Here is a 19,564-nt window from a genome sequence, read left to right on the forward strand (position 1 = left end):
ATTCACTGAATTAACTACCCATTGTGTGAGTGCAGCTACTGCTTTGGCAAGAAGATGCTCGTTGCCGCGGTCCATGGGCACGTCACCAGGGAGGTGGTGTGAGCCATGTCCACCTAAGAAACTCCTCTGAATGCCACAGAGATGTAGTTTTTACCTCTGGGTCTGCCATCAGCTCACTGGATGGCTTTGGGCAGGTTATGCCCTTTTCCTTTCCTTTCTACATCTATTTAGGGCAGCCAAGCCACGAGCAGTGACTTCTCTTCCCCTTTTCCTCCTTCAGTGCCACAGTGCTTAATGAAGTGCCCAATAAAATAGGCCACCACTGCAATAATAACTGCTGGCAAGGGTGGAAGGTATCAGTACTCGGGGAACATGCTCCTGATGCTGTGTCTGGTAAAGTGAAGCTCCCAATATGAGAAAAAACAATGAAAAAAAATCATGTCTGGGTAGGGCTTAATGCCACGGTTATTCATGCTGGGGCTCCCGCAGGGCCCAGAGCAGCAAGAAATCTGCTGAAAGCACTAGGTGTTCTGAGATAAAACCAAACTATACTGGTTCCTTGATGGAAACCTTTCAAAGTAGTAGGAACCCATGATTTATTCAGTAAGAAGCAGGTTTTCAAGCAGTGTTATGAACACTGAACACGCAGGCTCACACTTCCAGCTGGCCTCAGTTGTGAAATGTGATGACTTACAGATCCAGGACACAGTGGGGTGATACACAGTATAGTTTTTCACATGTAGAAATATATAATCAGAAAGCTATCTTCTCACAGAAGCTCTACAATTTGAATTAAAACAAAAAAAAAAAAAGGAAAAAGAAAAATAAGGGAAGGGAAATGGAGGAAGGGAAAAGGGAAAAGGAAAGGGAAAAGGAAAAGGGAAAAGGGAAAGGAAAGGGAAAGGGAAAGGGAAAGGGAAAGGGAAAGGGAAAGGGAAAGGGAAAGGGAAAGGGAAAGGGAAAGGGAAAGGGAAAGGGAAAGGGAAAGGGAAAGGGAAAGGGAAAGGGAAAGGGAAAGAAACCCAAAGACAACAAACAACATCCCTGAACAACTAACTACTACTTTTGGTTTAGATCAGGTGAATATGTGGGTTCAACCCTTTTCTGGAAAATGAAGACAGAAGGTTCCATGGGGTTTTTTTCAATCTCACGGGGACCATTTCCCGTAGCATTTATGGGTGAATACCTCCATGTTAAGGATTTCCTGAATCCTTTTAAATTCTCCAGCTGGTATTTGCTGCAGTGTTTTAGGTATGCAGTAATGTGTGAAGCTCCTCAGAAAACTGAAGGGCTCCAGCACCAGCTCTCTGCTGTTTGGATACTAACTCGAACATTTTTGCTTCACAGCAAAGGAATATAACAAAAGTTACTTTTTGTTACCAGATTGGACACACTTAAGCAGCCCTAAAAAAAAATAATAATCAGTGCTATAAAGGAGCTAGCTGAAAAATAAACCTTTCCAAGCTCCCAGTGTCATATTTTCAGATGAATAAAGGCACAAATTTACGCAAGAGCTTCTACATAAACTGTAATATCAGTCTGCGTGAAACTCTGGTGCTTTTGTTATTTCTGCATTTGGTAAATTCAGGCATAACAATTCTTGAAGTCCTTCGGCTTTTACAAACAGGTGTGACTGACAGCCTCTAAATGCTCTGCTTTTCATAACAACTGTGATTGACAGCCCCTTAGTGCACAGCCCAATCAGCCTAACAATGTTATTGTTCTCTAATAATTACCTGATAATTTTTTTTTCAACGTGTTGTTATTAGTTATGGTTCAACTAAGAGTCCTCAGAACTTCCCAAAAGTTTATTTAACTTGCACTGATTTGGGGCTGCCTTTCTGTGAGTCTGATTCTGTGGCAGCACCGGGATTACACAGCCCGGTGCTCAAGGTGCACTGGCTGTCGATCTAACTGAAACAGATGCTTTCCCTGGCAAACAGAACATTTTGAAGCCCAAATATGTGACAATCCGCGTGTCACTTTGGCACCCGTCACTCACAAAGTTTTTGCACAAAGAGAAATGTTTCTTAATAGTCCCTGGAGCATAAAGAATATAGCTCATAATTTGTGTGCATCCAGGGCCAGAGCCCTGCGTAGGATGTGTGCCTGTAGCTGGGCTCAGTTCAGCACAGTTTATTACCTCCAAGCTGCTCAAGATGGCAGCTTGTTTTAACCTCTGCTGGAAGCAATAATTGAGATTTTTCTGCGTTATAGAAAGATCATCCTCAAGAACACTCAGCCAAGGGACCGACTTGTGTGAATCACTAGCAGAAAATCATGACCTGGTAGGGTCCCTTTTCTGTACCTACAAAATAAAATTAATTACATTCCTTTTCTGTGAAGCGAGTCAACTGCAGCACTGTATACTAGAAAATGACAATCCTAGTTAGAAAATGTGCAACCCTTTTACCCTTGTACTAGGCATAAATCCAAGCTGTATTTCTTCTGAATTTTGAAAGCGTGGTTTCTTTTTCATCTCTCTCTCAGTTTTCAGAGAGGATGGAAGCAGGTAGGAAGCAGCAAAATGAAAACCCACATTGCTTCAGATTTCTGAAACTTTTTGAATATTTTTTCTTGAGTATGGTGAAAAACATGATAAAGGCCACCCACCTTGCAAGAAAGGCAAAAAAAAAAGATTTCAGTCAGAGGGCTATTAAAAGAATATTATGGTGTTATATTTAGTTACTCTGAAAAGGACCAATAAAAGAAATAAAACTCTTAAAAAACAAATTATGCTCAGCCTGGGTTTTTCCAAACATGCACTGTGGTGCTAACACAGTCAGTAGGTACCTGAAGGAGAAAGCTGAGTGTCCTTCTGGGACTTTGCTTTTCAAAACCAGAAGTGTGGAGCTTGAGCACAGCTTTGTAGTTCACTTGTTGGGTTGCCTTTCCAAGAACTAGTCTAAAGTTTGGCCTTTGCACCAAGTTACACTGTGCATCACCACTCTATAGAGCCAAGGCTTGCATTTGTATACATAATGCTGTAATATTGAGGGTTTGTGCATATTTACTGCAAATGAAAGCAAGTACACAATGCACAGATTGTATAGCCAAATGGGCTCAGAAACATTTGTTCACACAGATTAAGGGGCTTTGTTGGAGCCAATTGAACACTTGGGCACCTATTATTTGTTAATTTTCTTTCCAGTACTTCTGAATTTTACCCATATATTTATAGAACTGACCATTTCCATATGTACTACCTATGGCCCTGAAAACAACCTCTAATTATCCACAGGGATCATTGTGTTATTATTTTTCCCATACTGTAAAACATATGGGCATTTTCTAAAAGTTGGGTTTGGGTTGACAAATTGTGTAGAGAACAATAGTGAGGTAATGAATCACTGCAATGACAGCTCACTGTCTCACTACAGACTGAGGAAACTACTCATCCTGTACTGATACAAAGCAGAGGACAAAAAATTCAACCATCTGTAACTTATGCAAACACCATGAGCAAGAGCTAAAAACGGCTTCTCACAGATCTTAAGCCAATGGTATCTCTGACACCATTCCTCAAGGACTTTCAGGATGCCTTTCTGAGAACTCAGCTCATCATCCTGCAATCCCTCACCTCCAGCTTGGGCTCAGAGATTCCTGTAATCCAGTGCAATCATCTCAGCTTGTCCAAAGTCTGGTTTGACACCTAAAGCTCAGTTCTTCCACATGCACAAAAACTCTGCTTGCTCACCAAAACACTTGTCAGAGAACAGGATAACCACTGTGCAGGTAAAACCTTTCAGGGGTACAGAGAGGGTAGGCAGGACCCACATGAAATACCTGGGGACCTTCCCCACCACCAGGAATGAGAAAGGAGTTTCCAAACAGATGAGAGCAACATGCTGCTCTGCTGTCTGAGGCACAGTGATGTGTGGGAAACAAGCACTGTAAGAACAGCAGAGATGATGGTTTGCAGAGAGTAACAGTCTCTTGCAGATCCAAAACTTTCTTAAAATCATTGAAGCAACAGGTCTTCCTCTGGTGCTTCATGTAAGATTCCCAGATATTTCCACAGCACAAACTGACCCCTACTGGGCACAGTGTCTCATGAATCCTGTCATTCCTACGCTTCACAGATGCAAGCTTAGTCTTAAGGTAATTCTGCTCCTTGGAAGAGTGAGATGAAGAAAGTATTTCATATATTTTCGAGATTAGAAATGAGAATCAGAAGCCATGTCGACGAGCCAATTCTTCACAGTCAACCAGTTGTCCACAAACAAGCCACAGAAAATCCTGCATATGGAAGAAGTGCAGCACCATCTAACAACAGCTCATGTCAAACAGCTACAGCCACAGTGTGTGTTGTACTAGAGGTACCAAAACAAGAGAAATTAATGCTCAGTTTTGAGGTTTCCTCTCTGCAGTGGGTGGGACAAGCTTTTCCTTCAGTTTTTGCCATGTTTCAGTTAATTTGCCTCATCTTGCTCCTGCCAGTTCTACACTGCAATCCCTAAAACCCCAGATGAAAATCCAGAGAATAACCCATTAGATAGATTTATTATTTCTAAATTTATTCAATATGTTCATGATCCTTATAGGAGTTTTGATGACCCTCACTTTCATTTTATAACAGCAGAAATCTTTAGCGCTGTTTTGCTGTGGGAAAAAATTGAATATTGCCAGCTAAGGCCATCTTAAATCTTGAATAAATTACTTTCATCCTCTCTAAATATAACTTTACCAACAGATAAACTTCCAACATTCTCTTTCCATTCATATTTCCTTACAATCACATTCTAAAACCAGATGCTAATGAATCAGCATTTATCTAATTTCCAATTTCACTAATTATTTATCAGATCAGCTAAATGAGTTTCATTTAGAATTATAGACTTAGTTACATAAGGCGGATTTTTCTCTCTGTTAAAAATGTTAAGCTGCCTAAAAGTAACTAATATAGTAAATTTCCATCTCTGTTCATGGTCCAAATATACTATTAATAAGTGATATTAAACTGGCAAGAACATGCTTAATTCTAGACATATCCTTTTAATCCAAAATTAGTTAAACAAGAACGGAAAGAGTGAATTCTGTTATTGAGTATATAAGACCCCGCAAAATCCCACAAACGCATTTAAACATTCTGGAGATAATACTGAAATCAGCATGGTTTTATATCTTCAAAAATGCTATAAAATATGAACATACTGATTCTTGTCAACAAGAATAAATTTAAGGTGCTGAAAGATGCACACACCTTCAACTGCCAGAGGTTTGCTCTAGAGGTGGGAATGTCATAGCCCTGGTGTTGGAGCCCAGCAGGTGGGACACTGCACCACATGTCACACCAGCTCCAGGAAGGGGCCTGCTGATTGCACACACTTCCTTAATTAGACCCTGAGAACTTTAAAACATTGGGGGTTTTTAAAGTGTTTTTGTATTATTGAAAGTAAATTATCTTCCTCTGTGAACAAATAATAACATCCCCTCTCCACAGGTGCTCTCCCAGGCTTGAAACCATAACAGAGCGTTTTCCCAAACGACTCCTGATGGATTCATCATCTGCCCTTATGTTTTCCTATCTTCCACACATGGAAAGGTAAAATAAATAACCTTCTACCATGTCTTTGAAGCAGCATCTTCCCACTCATTCAGGTTTCCTAACTGAGGCAGCTCTGCAAAGAGTCAGTGGGTCCAGTGTGTGATGGGAGTGAAGCTCCTTGGCTTAAGAAGGAGCAGCTTGTGCCATCAGTTCAGGAGTCTCCAGCCTTGCTCCTCTGCTGTGCATCACTCACACCCGAGCATCATTTCTTCCTGAGGCAAAAATCACACCACTTGCTCTTTGCAGATTAGCACTTGTCCGTTCAATCCATATTTCTCCACTTCAGTTCATCGTGCAAAGCCGAGTACTTTGGGTTTTTCAGTCACCCTAAATCCCATCACTGTTGACAACAAAAACACACCGCTGTTTCTTTTTCTTAGTTTTGTGGACTGCTTTTCCAGCCTGAGGATTTTTGGCTACAAAAAAATTTTCAGCAAAGTGAAAGAGAATGAAGCAATGACATTACTTTTGTCCCATTTCCAGGCAGAGTGGCAGAGAGCCAGTTCTCAGAATTTTTCTGAGAAGCCAATTGATTCATGCTTGTGTCAAGTCCCAGCATCCTTGTGAGCTGTCAGAGGGCAGCCAAAACTGCTTCACCTACAAGTAAAAGGCCACTCTGTTTCAATCATAAGCAAAACCAGGGAAGTGTCACAGAGCAAACCTCCTTCCCAAAAATTCAAATTTTACCCAGAAGTTCACCAATCATTTAGTCATTGCTGTAAATCATTGTGGCTAATCAGCTCAGCTCCACATCTTAATGAAGCTGATGGTTTTTTCCCCAGCCTCAGGACCTGTGCAACAGGACCAAGGCAACCCTGGTGAACTGCACAGTAGGTGCAGAGTCATGGGAAAGAAGCCTCCCCACAAGATCCTCAGCAAACCTGGCTTTAAGTCAGGTTTGAAGGCGGCCTGTGACTAGTACTGCCAACTTTCTACTTATGTACCTGGCCAGTGGCAGGAGCCATGCAAGCTGTCAAAACAGGTGGGGAAGAAAGAGCAAAATGGAGAACGCCACAGCTTGGGTTTCCTTCCGTTTTGCATCTTAGAAATCAGCTTGTGTTAGATACTGAGAGAAACAGGACTACAATTTAGACATGTTCTTTCTTTAGGTGAACTAGTTCACCTGACTATATTTCAAAGTACCCTTATGACATCAATATATTGGTATATCTTCACAGGAAAAATTGTACAGGAAGCCTGACAGCTAATTTATCAGGACTCCTTCATTACAAGTGCTTACACAGCATCTCTATTATCTCAGACTCTCAGACAGCCTTTCAGTCCCACAGTGTCTGTACAACACGTAAACACACTTATGCTCAATTTACAAGTACATAAATCAAGACCTACTATCTTGGAAACAAAATCTGAGAGAAGCAGTAGAGTAAACAATGTACCCCAGCTGGGTTCATCCTTGGATTCTCACTCCAGAAAGCCTGGACTGTGCACACTCAAAGTTTTCATGCTTTTAGCTCAGCCCTGAGAGCAAAGCACATCCTTCTACCAAACTGGAACTCTTTGATAACCACTCTGCTTGTCAGGCTAGAAGCAGTAACAGAAAGACAGAAAATAGAGGAAGATGATAAAATTAAGATAGCTGGAACTTTATTTCACAGAACTTTCATGCTTCACTGCAGTTCCATCAGATACATGAGGGAAAACATGGCTGTGGGCATGTTTTGGACTGGCTATTCATCATGCCTGAAATTCAGCACTTGGAGAGGAGTTTTATCAGCTCACCAGCCCAGCTTTTTTCCTTTTTTGTCTTTTTTTTTTTTTTCCTAGCTGGCAAATATCCCAGCTAATTAATGAGTTGGAATAGTTCACTAATGGGTCTACTGAAGGCGAGAACTAATGCAAGAGAAGTGCTGGGAACATACAGACACGAGTGAAGGCAGGAAACATGAGCAGGACCCTTCCTTTTAAAAGCAGCTAGATACTCATCAGTTAAATGAGCAGAGGGGCTCAACCTATCTTATGCAACTCCTATGTAACTTGAATATAATTGCTGTCCAATGCAGCAGATGTGGAAAGATATTCTCTACAGCTGCCTGGCACAGTCTAAGCTATAGGCCTGAATTTCAGCCATGTGAATGTCTGAAAAAAAATCTAATAGCTCATGGACCATTTCTGTAGTGAATTTAAAACAATTGTAATGTCTGAGACAGTTTCTTCAATGCTCATAACTGAATTCAAATTAAAAGCAACAACCAAGAGACATGAGCCTAAGTATCTCTGCCTGAGGCAGAAGAATCAATATATTAACTAAAGGATAAGGTGGAACACATCGTACCTCAGGAAATGCATTTGCTCCAAAACACATTAAAGACTGTCAACAATTTGGCTCAGATGTTCACAGCACAGTACACACACACAAAAAAAGTCATTACCATGCCACAGTATGCATTAGAACTGGGTTTTAACACAGTAATGCTATAAAGAGAAAAGATACATGACCAGCACTTCAAAGAAAAAAAGTTCCCAGGTTGGAATCATGAGGGATTAAATTTTACAGTTTATGTGACGTGACAAGTTCTGATCAGATCCCAAGGTTTCTTTTGGTGTGAGAAAGCACCGTTTAATTCTGCTGTCCACAACCTCTTACCACTGCTCTTCATTTCTTCATCTATGCACATAAACAACATGTGTGGTACAGTGCTGTCCTCCTACACACCCTGTCCACCACAGGGAGTCCTCCACCAACAGAGACAGAACCGCCTGCAGAGCTCCACATGAACAGGGTAAGGAACAGACTTTGGGTACAGACAAGAGTTCTGCTGTAAAGGCAGTCCTGGGCTTTGGCAATCAAAGCAAATATTGTATAACAAACTGGGGCTTTGCTACATTCTTTATTAACTAAAACATTTATAGTAAATAAATATTTAGTATACCAGGAGAAAACTTGCTGATTCTACTAATAGCAACATTAAAGAAAGAACAAATCAAGACCTAAAGAAAAAAGCAGTGTGTTTTTCATGCAGGAGAATAGAATTTGCTGCTTAGTCAGAGAATCACAGAATGGTTGGGTTTGGAAGGGACCTCTGGAGGTCATCTAGTCTAACCCACTCTGTTCAAGCAGGTTCACATAGAGCAGGTTGCACAGGATTGCATCCAGGCAGGTTTTGAGTCTCTCCAGAGGAAACTCCACATTTCTGGGCATCCTGTTCCAGTGCTCTGTCACTCTCACAGTATAGAGCTTTTCCTTTGAATTCAGATGGAACTTCCTGTGTTTCAGTTTGTGTCCACTGCCCCTCGTCCCATCACTGGGCACCACTGAAATGGGTCTGGTCCCATCCTCTTGACAGCAGCCCTTAAGATATTTGTGTGCATTGATAATGTCTCCTCTCATTGTCCCAGGCCCAGCTTTCTCAGCCTTTCTTCACAGAAGTCCCCTAATCACCTGCTGCCCTCCTCTGTACTCTCATCATTTTAGATGAATTCAAAAAGCAATTAAACAAAATAATGGGGGGGAGGAGGGAGAGAAGGAAGCCATTTGGGACTATTTAAACAGGATAATCTCGGATCTGGCTTAAGAAGCCACTTAGCAGAAATTACTGGAGCCCAGGAGACTACAGGGGCAAGGGCTGTGTGCTTGCCCTTGGCTCACCAATCCTCCCTGGGCAGATTTTACTGCTCTCTGTTGGAAACAGCAGACTTGGCTGGATGGACCCATGGACTGACCCAGTAGAGACACACAAGAGCTCACAAGAGATGCACAGCTCAATATGATGCTGTTTAATATGCGAACAGTCAGGTTTTTGTTCTTGTATACAGAGTCTAATGAAGTCAGGGGGAAATGGATATCTGGTACTGAGGGGTAGGGTTCACCACAGCTGAGAACAGAAGCAACTTTGGGCATTTAAATGGCATATTTTGCTACTACATCCATCCTATAATGTTAAAAATTTCACCAACAGCAGGTTTTTTTCACATGCAGCAGACAGTAGTTTTTGAGGGTGATAGTTTTTGGGGGGTAGGTGGGGTGTTTTCTGTTGTGGTTTTAAAGATACTAAACAAACCCATTGAACCCATCCACATCAGACCTGTCAACTCTAAAAATAAATTTCCCTCCCTCAGGCCAAATAGTTTGGTCTCCTGATAAAAGAAAAAGTCCAAATTCTCAGTCTCAATGTATGAAAAGATGCTTGGGACCACAAGATGAAGCTCATGCTACACTGGAAATCTGTTGTGACCAGTGCCCTGCGAAACCACTCCGTCTGTTCTCAACGTGGTTTGACTCCCTCACCATGAGTTGGAAGCAGAACAATCTGGTGGGTGTGATGTTTTTCACTTCTCTACTGTTCAGCTCCTTGGAAGCTTATCTTCCTTTATCTTCCCTTCCGCTTAGTGACCTTGGAAAATATAGATAGAGATCATAGAAGCAGAATCCTAAAAGGATTATTGCTTTTATTATCTTACTATTGGGAAGCTGATTAAGAGCATATATCCTTTCACAGGCTACCCTGTGCATTAGCACTCTCAGCTCTCTTAAAAAGGTCACTGGGCAGGATTTTAAACATAGCCTTAAGTATTGAACACTCTTTACTTCCAGTACAGGTGTCCTTCTCACGACAAATGTCATAGGAAGTTGTCTGTCCCTAGTCCAGGAGTCCTATTTAACTTCCTACTAAAATACAACAATGGCTGCACAGATTTTCATACAAAAGCATCACTGTGCTGCCAGCGAGCCAAAGAATGGTGGTGGGTGATGGATAGTTACGTAAGTAGCTGCAATTTCACCAGCATGTTTTCATCCAAATCTCTGGTCTGTGATGGTCCCTACGAGCCACTGACCAGGCCACAGCAATAATATGCTTGAGCTGGCTCGGACCCCTTAGCACTTTTCTGCCAAAAAGCCAAAACAACTGTGTGCAAACCACTGCAGATATCACCTCCTATTTTCACAATGCCAAGCTGAGGACATTTTACAAGGTCTGAAGACAGGGCCTTTACTACTTTCCCATTGTAATAGCAAGCTGCTTTCTCATGTCATGTCTTTTGTAGCTACCAGCTGCTTTGGCACGAAGCAGGATCTCCTGATGTCTCCTCCTACCACGTGGAAATGGCAGGGCATGAACACTGAAGACACTCAGTCAAGGAGTCTCTCCCAAACCCAGAAAGAGGTCAGACAGGCAGAACACGCTCCCATCCTCTTTAAGCTGTACAAAGCACCAGTTATAAAATCTGTGTGCTTAAGAATAGCTTGCAGTGGTCATCTCCATAAGCACCTAAGTATTACTGTGTGGTCACACATGCCCTTTAATGCAGTAGTATTTATTTCATACCTGTTTTGAGCAGCAATGAATCTGCTGGAGCACCAGGGCGATACGGTGTTTAATTGAGGATGAGAGCAGATTGCCAAATGGACAGAAATAACTCACAGAAGCTGAAGCTCCTTTTCTCTGATGACATCTACTCTTAATACATTGCTGCTTTTATGGAAGAATCCCCCACAACTGTACAGAGCACCATGAGTCAGCGTCATCACTCGGAGCAGAACCAGGTGAGGGTCAGCCTTTCTGCTGCTGTTTTTGGCCCAAAGAAGTGAAGGAGTCCTGTTTGCTGACAGTTATTATGCAATGCAGATAACCCATCTTTCTGCAGTCATTTGTGGGTGTCAGAAGAAGCTAAGAATAAACCAGGAAAAGCCTCTGGAAAGGTCTGCTAAGCAGTGAGCTGAAAGAAACCTCTCTCAAGATACAGCGTGCATACCCTTGCTTAGCTTAGAACACAACCTTTGGCGACCTCTACTACATGATCACAGGTGATAATCACATATTGCAGTTACAATTACTGATTTACCTATCCATGAAGTGTTAAAACAAGCACAGAAAAGTAGATGTTAGGAACAATTGTTGCATCCCTGCTCATATAGGATATGCTAGAATTGCTAAGCCTAAGAAAATAGGTAGATGCCCCCTCCTGCTCATTACAGGGAGTTGTGAAGAAAATTGCAGCATTTAAAATCCTGTTTATCCACCAGCTAGATAAACTAGAATTTCTTTCTTTTTTTTTTTAACAGCTTGTCTCAAAAGAGCTACAGTAATATGCATCTCCAGCAGAGAAAGCAGGTCAGCATTGGCTGCCATTGAGAAGGAGAGATGGTCAATTAAAAGAAAGAAGCCAATTAGGATGTAATTGGGGACTCTTAGTCAGGAAGATACTAGGGAGAAAAGAAAGGAGAGAAGAAATGTGACTGTCTAAGTCTTCCCAGAAGAGGCTGGGGCAAATCTGCTGTTGTGAACGAGGTGCATTTTGTGTCCCTGCTTGCAAAGAGAGGCAGCAGGCTATGAGCAGAGCCCAGAACCAAACAAGCCAACAACACTGCTTCTGGGTCAGCTTTAAGCTTCTTGTTTTCCCTGTTAATAAGATCAAGAAATTTCCTTGCAAGAGAAAGCTCTGTAATTCTGTAAACTTACAAAAGTTTCTGAAAGCCAGGATTACTGCTTATCTCCTGATTAATGCTGAAGCTTTAGAGCAGTCTAGCAGCTAAATTAGTACTTAAATTGTACACACAGGTCAGGATTCAAAACTAAGTGTTAACTTGTTTGAGACATGAAAAGCAAGGTTGCTCTCAAGGTCTTCAGGACAAGCACAACAGTCCTGGGTTTGGTCCCATGTCCTCTAAGTGCAATGGAATTACAGCAATATAAAATCACAGAGAACAAGGTTAGAAGGAAGCCCAGGTAATAAAGGGTCATATAAAATGAAAAGCTGACTTTCACTTTGTTGCAACTGAAATTTCGGAAAAAAAAAATTGCAATCCCTTTCAAAACAAAATGTAACATGTAATCTAACCCACATGCTCTCCCAAATCAAAGATCTATGATATTAAATCTACATTTTTATATTACCCAAAAAGCCTGAATATACTGGATCTATTGAAGTGTTTAATACCAGCTAGAATCAAGAACAGCAAAAGCTAAATTTGAATGAAAAATCTCTTCTGGAAGTCACCAGATAATTAATGGCTTCCTGTAATATTACAAAAATATAGGGAGAAGAAGCTTTTAATTCAATGCAACAGTAAAAAGTTTCAATGAAATTTAATTCCGGAGGGGAAAAAGTAAACAAGCACATCTCTGCTTATCATAAAAAGCAACGGTCTTTGTAATGAAGCAGAAGGACTCACAATTTTCCCTCTTTTTAAGAAATAAAGCTCTGTCAATACTGGGCACATCAGCAGTTTGAACCCTCTTGATGCTCTGACTGACTTGGTCTCACTATCAGAAGGGAGCTGGAACACAGGAAGGGCACAAAATTAACCTGAAACTGAGTAGCCCACTTCCAGGCACTGCTGTTGGTGCCAAAAAAAATCACTGCTAAGTATTTAGCTCATCTGCTTTCACTGGCCATGAAAGAGCTATTCTGTAATCCATAAACTTTCCAAAAGACAAGAGAGAAGATACCCATCTGCACTGCTGAGCACAGACACCAGTCAAGGGAGAGTAATGGGCTCTGACTGTGTTTCAGGCAGCATTTATTGAGCCAGGTACACATCAGAAGGATGTGATTTCTCTGGTAATGGGCTTATCATACTTTGGATCTGCTCTTTGTCAAAGTAGAGCACTGCCCAGACTCCCTGAAGACTTAAAATCAGCAATTTCGTAGTTTTTCCTTGCACTAATCCTTTCTATTGCACAAAAAAATACCCCTAAAGCCTCCAAGTGTCCATTGTTTCCCTTTGGGTTTAATGAGCGACTCTCAGTGTCAGCTAAAAGTTTTCAGCATCACTTCACTGAAGCATAAAGACTGGACCTATTCTTTGCAGATTATTGTCCTGCTCCTTATATTTCCAAAACTGTGAGGCTGCAAGAAGTTTCCCCAACCACTTTCCATATAGGTATTCCTTCAGCTGCATTTCCTTTAGAAAAGTCCAATATTATATATTTTTTTTTCATTTTATTTTTCTTTTTTAGGATAGAAATAAGGAGCCCTAACTAGAAATGATCAGAAGACACTATAGTTTGTCTGTATTACCCAGGTCTATCTAAGGTTTTGACACTTAATTTTAACCCTCAGATATTTGGAAGGTGAACCTCGAACTTCTACTGCATGGTTCAGTCTCCACAGAAAGCAATCACATAATGAAGAATAAACTACAAAGAAATAAGGATACAGTTTTAACATTTACAAAAAAAAAAAAAAAGCTGTCCTGATTTTTTTTTTTTTAGCCATCAGATTCTAAGAAAATTTGCTGCAAATGATAAGATCAAAGTCACTTCCCTGCATAGTTCAGACTAGGTGCACCACCTGCTTAGTCTTGGCTTCAGAGCAAATCAGGAACAGGACACGGGGTGTTTTGTGATGGGCATGTTTTGAATTTGAGAAAATTAACTCTTTTTTTTTTTTTTCATTACAAAAATTATCATCCTACATCTGATTTGAATCCACAAATGGTTCCTGATAGAATAACACGTTGATTAAGTCATCAAACTCTCTGGCTCTGGCACTGGTAGCAGCAAGGCAGCAGCTGTGTCTGAGAGCAACTTTATGTCAAGTGAAAAAGCTGTCGAGTTTTGAGTCAACACTGAGCTACCTGACCAGGTTATCTTCTTCAGCAGCAAGAAATGTGGAGTCAGCAGGAATTTTCCTACGCAAAGCACACAGAAGGAAAGGAACCTCTGCCTTTCAATTAATTATTTAAATTACTCGATGCAACCCTTATGTTCACAATCTGTAGCTACGCTGAGAAACATAAGTGATCCACAACCTCCAAGGACCTTAATCATTACAGAATATGCAGAGGGAACTTGTTGACAACAGCAGTAGTAATTTAAATCTGCTGGCACTTTTTGTAAACAAATAGCTATTTTATGAAATCCAACTGGAGGTGGTTTCCCCTCCTCTTGGTCTCTGATTGCTGGCAGCGGGACATCCTCACCTCCCACCTGCCGGGGGACGAGCAGGGCAGATGGTAAATCCTGCAGGTGACCATACAGAGCACACTGGTGGGTATGGGGGGCTTTTTCCACTCCTAAGAAAAGCACAAAGCAATTCTACTGCAGCTGTCAGAGAGAGAAATGCTTCCCCCAGAAACAACCTGTGTGGTTCTTCGCAGCATTTTTACTGCTAGACAGCAACCAGGGATTTTTTTTTTATGGAAATAGTTACACTCTCCAAAAGTACAATTCTTCACTAATGGGTTGGTGATGTTAAAGCTTTTTTGTTTCTCCACCAGAAAGTTATTTTCTCATGAATTCTTAGTCAAATTCTAACAAATCATTCTCACCTATCAGAGCAGGATGTGCTGCTGGGACTTCACAACTCTCCAGTCTCCAGTGAGACCCTCCTGGGGCCTTAACCTTGTGTGCAGACTCTGTCTTTCTGCTACAGTGCTGCTCAAAACATCCTTCAAGATTGGTACCTATGGGTTTTATAGTATGTAAACTTCAAAACTCTTCCCTGAATTTTAAGGGACAAGGGTAGTACACTAAAAAGCAAGAGGCTAAAAGACAAGGCTATGAAAAGGAGATAAACCATTTTGCCATAATTTTTACATTAAGTGTGTAGGAGCTTTTATGATGCTAGTGAAAGTCTTCTGGATGAGCCCTTAGGGCACATCAATTTGGAATGATTTTCTTTCTGCTCCCTCCTCACTAACATTGCTCAAAAACAATGCTGAAAATAGTTGCCAGAAATGTAATCGAGCCAGTGAAAGGCACCATAAAGGCTTCTGTGCCTCCAGTACCTCCAGGCACATCACTTCTGCTCCTTCTTGTATTTTTCTATGTATTTAATTTAACTAGGCAGTAACCTTTACCACATGAAACCAAGCTGGCAAAACAGTAGATTTGATCCGTGTGCTGAGCCTGGAATGCTTTGCTGTGAACTACAGGGAAAAGTGGTGCCTGGAGATTCCCTGAGCTTGAAATGGTAGAGCCCATGTTACTTGTCCCCCTGCTCCCACTTTGTGGGAAGCTTTTGCCCCACATCTTTTCCACATAGCCCAAAGTAAAAAAGCCAGGAGAGCAAACCCCTGCAAAAGTTTGCCCTAAATAACTTGTAACTGTTGCTGGAGAGCAATGAGTATCTTACTAATGTAGGTACAGGAACTTTGTTCTTACCCTAACATTTATACTTTCAAAATATTATAAACCACAGATAAATCAAAACAAAAGCAAAGCTAAAAATCACGCAGCCAAAACCTTGCATCAACATTATAACTACACACCAGTCTATCCTTCACTTTGTTTCATGCAGTATTTCACTTCAAATTTTATGTTTACCAGAGAAATTTTCAAAAAGGAAAGGTATCATTTGCATCTGGGTGATATCCAGCACTATGGGATGGGACCTTGCTTGTTGGAAGGTACAGAAATTGCACTGTTAAATGTGTTCATGAACACAAAGAAGTGTTTTCTCATTTGAAAAAAAAAAATGAGGATAAACTGTGAGATAAGAGCCTGAACTCTGAGATTAGATAAAAGTTTTAAGAGTCACTATACATATCCAATTAGCAGAATGCCCAGGAACATTGGCCTACTGATATTGTACAAGAAATTGAGAAACCTCTGTGTTTGGGTGAGAATGCACTGAATTGGCACATCTGCCAGCAGCGTGGCAGCAACGGCTTCCTTGCTTCCCAAGGATTTCATCTGCATTGGTCAGCAGGGAAATGCTCAGGAAAATGTCTCTGCTCAATGTCCAGCTCTGCAGCATCAATCTCAAACTACAAAACATTTCTAATGCAGGATTATGGAAGATGATGCAAAGCCAGTTCAGTCCTGTAGTTGCAGGGAAGAAGAAATTCTAGCAATAATGGAAAGACATCATCAGTATTATTGTCATAAAATGTTTGTAGTTACTACACTGGCAAATTTTCCAAATGGGTTGGCTTAGAGACAGGTCTCTTACACTGATTACTAAATTATTTTCTTTACAAAAGCCTAAGTGGCTCTGTTTTCCAGATGAATTGCCTGAAGCCACTTGTTTCAGAGCTTTAGTCCCCTGAGATTCATCTTGGACAGTAAAGAAATGAGACAGATGAACACTAAACTACTCTGTGTAGTGGCTTGGCTGATGAGAACACTTTGGGTAAAGTACCTTTGAATTTAAAATAAAGACAGGTGAACTGAGGCTAGTTAAAAGTTAGAAGAAGTCGGAAGCAGTATTTGCTAACAAAGCGTTTTAAGCCAAATAAACCTTCCTAAAGGGAATCTTGGGTTCACCACACCTCACCTCACCGGGGAGAGTTGCCTTGCCAGGCAAATTAAGCTCAGTGGGCTGGCACTGGCACTTTCCCAACCCAGGCACTGCCAGATTTCTTGACTGCCCTGCCTGTGCCCACCCCCAAGGAACAGCATTTTCTTTATCTGAACACACAGTCACACATTTGCCCAGCATTTACTGATCAACACTTACTTTTTCCGTGACAGAGAGCGCCTGTGCTCAGGGAGGGGAGCTCTTTGCAGCCGCCTGCACATCTGGTGCGCGGTGATGCGGTGCCGTGGGCAGGGACTGGCACAGGGAGAGGCCACAGGGGAGCAGGGAGAGAATCTCACATAGAACCCCCTAGATACAGGTTTCCATCAGCCTTTGTTAACGTGGAAAAGGTTCCAGGCAGCACAGCAGGAAACAGCGAAGTTCAGCCCCTCTTGTAGCTGCTCCAAGGGAGATTCAAGACCAGTGTATGGTGAGGAGCTGGTCAGGTTTGCTGGGTCTGTGACTCAGGGCCTTCTTATCAGGCCTTCAATGGGCTCTTCTCAAAGCACTCCACACTTGTGGATGGCAGCAAACTGAACTGCTCAGTGGGGACGAGACTCACACATGAAGAGACCTTTGGGGAGGAGAAAGAAATGGAGAGAGAGATATGAGTGAAGAACAACATTTATCCTTCAAATTTAAACATCTGTGGCTTTTACACAGTATGTTTGAAACACCTTCATTAGAATAGTCCATTAGATAAGATCCTATTAGTCAGAAGGCTTGGTCAGCTGTGGCTTACTCAGAACTTGTTCTGCTGTTAGTATTTTATCATTAAACCTCATTCTGAGTAATTCAAACCTCACAACACCAAGGAAAAATTGCCCATAATTGACATCTTCAGATGCAAGCAGCTTTTATCACAAAAGCATCAGCAAGAACTCACACCACTCTCCTCCACTCTACTTCTTTATTTAATCTGCTTTATAGCTGAATTTCTTTTCTGGGTTCCACTGATGCAAACTTGCACTGGTTTGAATGGTTCTTCTGCAAACACAACAAAGCAGCTCCAGCCAGGAAGCTTTAATATGTCACCAAAGCTTTTCAGCAATCAGATCCTTAAGCATTAAGTTTGTTAATTAAAGTAGCGTATCTGACAAATTAGCAGAAGGGAGGGGCATATTTCTGTGCAACAGGGAGAATTTATACCCTCTGCCATCACCAGTGGACTATCAAAGCTAATATAGCATGACACATGCAGCACCCCTGGGCTAGAAAAGCAAGTAATAACCCACAAACAGAAACAAATTCAAAAGGTCATTAAAAACCTGCTAAACCTCACAAAATTAAATTAAATTGATTAATTAAAACCACTATGAAACAGTGTCATAGAATTTTGATGTAGTAGTGTCACATGGCTGTGGAAACTGCCCTTCAGTAGTCCAACCAACACTTGGTATGTTTCCATTCCCATTCACTCTCCTGATTATGCTAAATATCAGAAAGAGGTAAAAAAGGATGGAGGGATTCAGGAAAGCATGTAACTTTAATCTTGTTCTTTTCATTCTGTTCTTTTCATTCACGAATCTTAAACTCACTTATCCAAGACAGTGGACAATATTCTTTTGCAAGAGTGAGCTAATACCCATATCATGGACCACAGCATGACTGGCAAGGGGAGCTGGTCCAGCATAGAAGCCCAGGCCAGGGAAAAACGTGGTAGTTTGAGGAACTGAACAGCTCTTGCTCCAAAACCTCTCTGCTGCACAGCCTAAGAAAATTAGAATGACAAAACTCCACAGTGCACCCCACACACCCACAGAGACCCAGAGCAGCACCAGGCAAGCCTCAGTGCTGGGGCTGTACAGGCATCCAGGGAAGATGGAAATCTCTGCCCAACAGTTTCCTGTGGATATCTAACACAGTGCAGAAGTGCTAAGTGAGTGGGGGAAGCAGCAGAAAAAGCAGCAGCAGCACAAGGAAGGCCATGAGCAGATGCTTGTTGGCTGCAGCACAATGTCTGCACCACCAAACCAGCCCCAAGGCACAATCAGCACAGAAACAAGAGCATAGTGAAGGCACTGACACCTCTGAGCATGAAAAATGGAGGAAAATTACTGACTGTAACTGATCTCAGCTAACCCATAGACCGACTGTCACATCAACATGCCAATTATCAGCCCATCAGTGCTCTTGGAAGAGGAGAGAAAGCCAAGCAGGAGGCACAGGTGACTTGCACAGTGTGTTTTTGTATAAGAGGATCCTGTGATGGAACACCCATTGCATGTTCTTGGCTCTGCATCACTGCCTGTTTCTATGTACCACAAAACCTCTATCTTTAAGAAGTCTTTTTTCCAGCAAAAGCTACAGTGAACGGGTAACTTGTCCTTTACCAGGCCAACCCACCATATTTATACTGCACACAGATCACAAGCCCAAATGAAGACTTCCCCATGCCAGTTGTTTGAGCCCCAAGGCAGTCCCCTTGGTGACCATCTCAGCATGTGACAGAGGAGTTCACAGGCACGTTCACTGACATTCCTGCAGCAGCAGCTCTGAGCCTGAGATGAGTGACAACCCCCCAGCCTTGTGCACCAGCACTGCACAATGCCTCCTCCTCTATCCTTTGTAAAATGACCTTTCAGGAAAGCAATTTCCAAAGTGACTAGTGTTGCTGGTGACACACAGCTAGGGGAAACAGAGAATTTACAGTGATTAGAATAGATCAGATTTATGGACTAACGAGACAGATGATGCACTGAAGCAGGGAATGAAATGTAATGAGGCCAAGGAAAAATTAAACACATGCTATATTCCAGCCTAAACAGCAGTGTACAAATAGACAGGAAACACAATCTAAAACAATTCACA

At 41.7% G+C, this 19,564-nt stretch overlaps 1 protein-coding gene across 6 annotated transcripts in view; it reads right to left on the bottom strand.

The window, feature by feature from the left end:
• Nucleotides 1-19,564, bottom strand: part of HTR2C (5-hydroxytryptamine receptor 2C) — a 215,345-nt gene that overhangs the window by 57,023 nt on the left and 138,758 nt on the right. For 5 of the 6 annotated variants that reach the window (XM_032702319.1, XM_032702315.1, XM_032702314.1 and 2 more), the window contains one exon: nucleotides 16,913-17,327. The gene's annotated coding sequence lies outside the window, so the exon portion shown is untranslated. Of the gene's footprint in view, nucleotides 1-16,908; nucleotides 17,328-19,564 lie in introns of all 6 variants that reach the window. The other variant, XM_032702316.1, reaches the window with a different exon arrangement.

This window comes from Chiroxiphia lanceolata, chromosome 14, assembly GCF_009829145.1.
Source record: "Chiroxiphia lanceolata isolate bChiLan1 chromosome 14, bChiLan1.pri, whole genome shotgun sequence".
Lineage (NCBI taxonomy): Eukaryota > Metazoa > Chordata > Aves > Passeriformes > Pipridae > Chiroxiphia > Chiroxiphia lanceolata.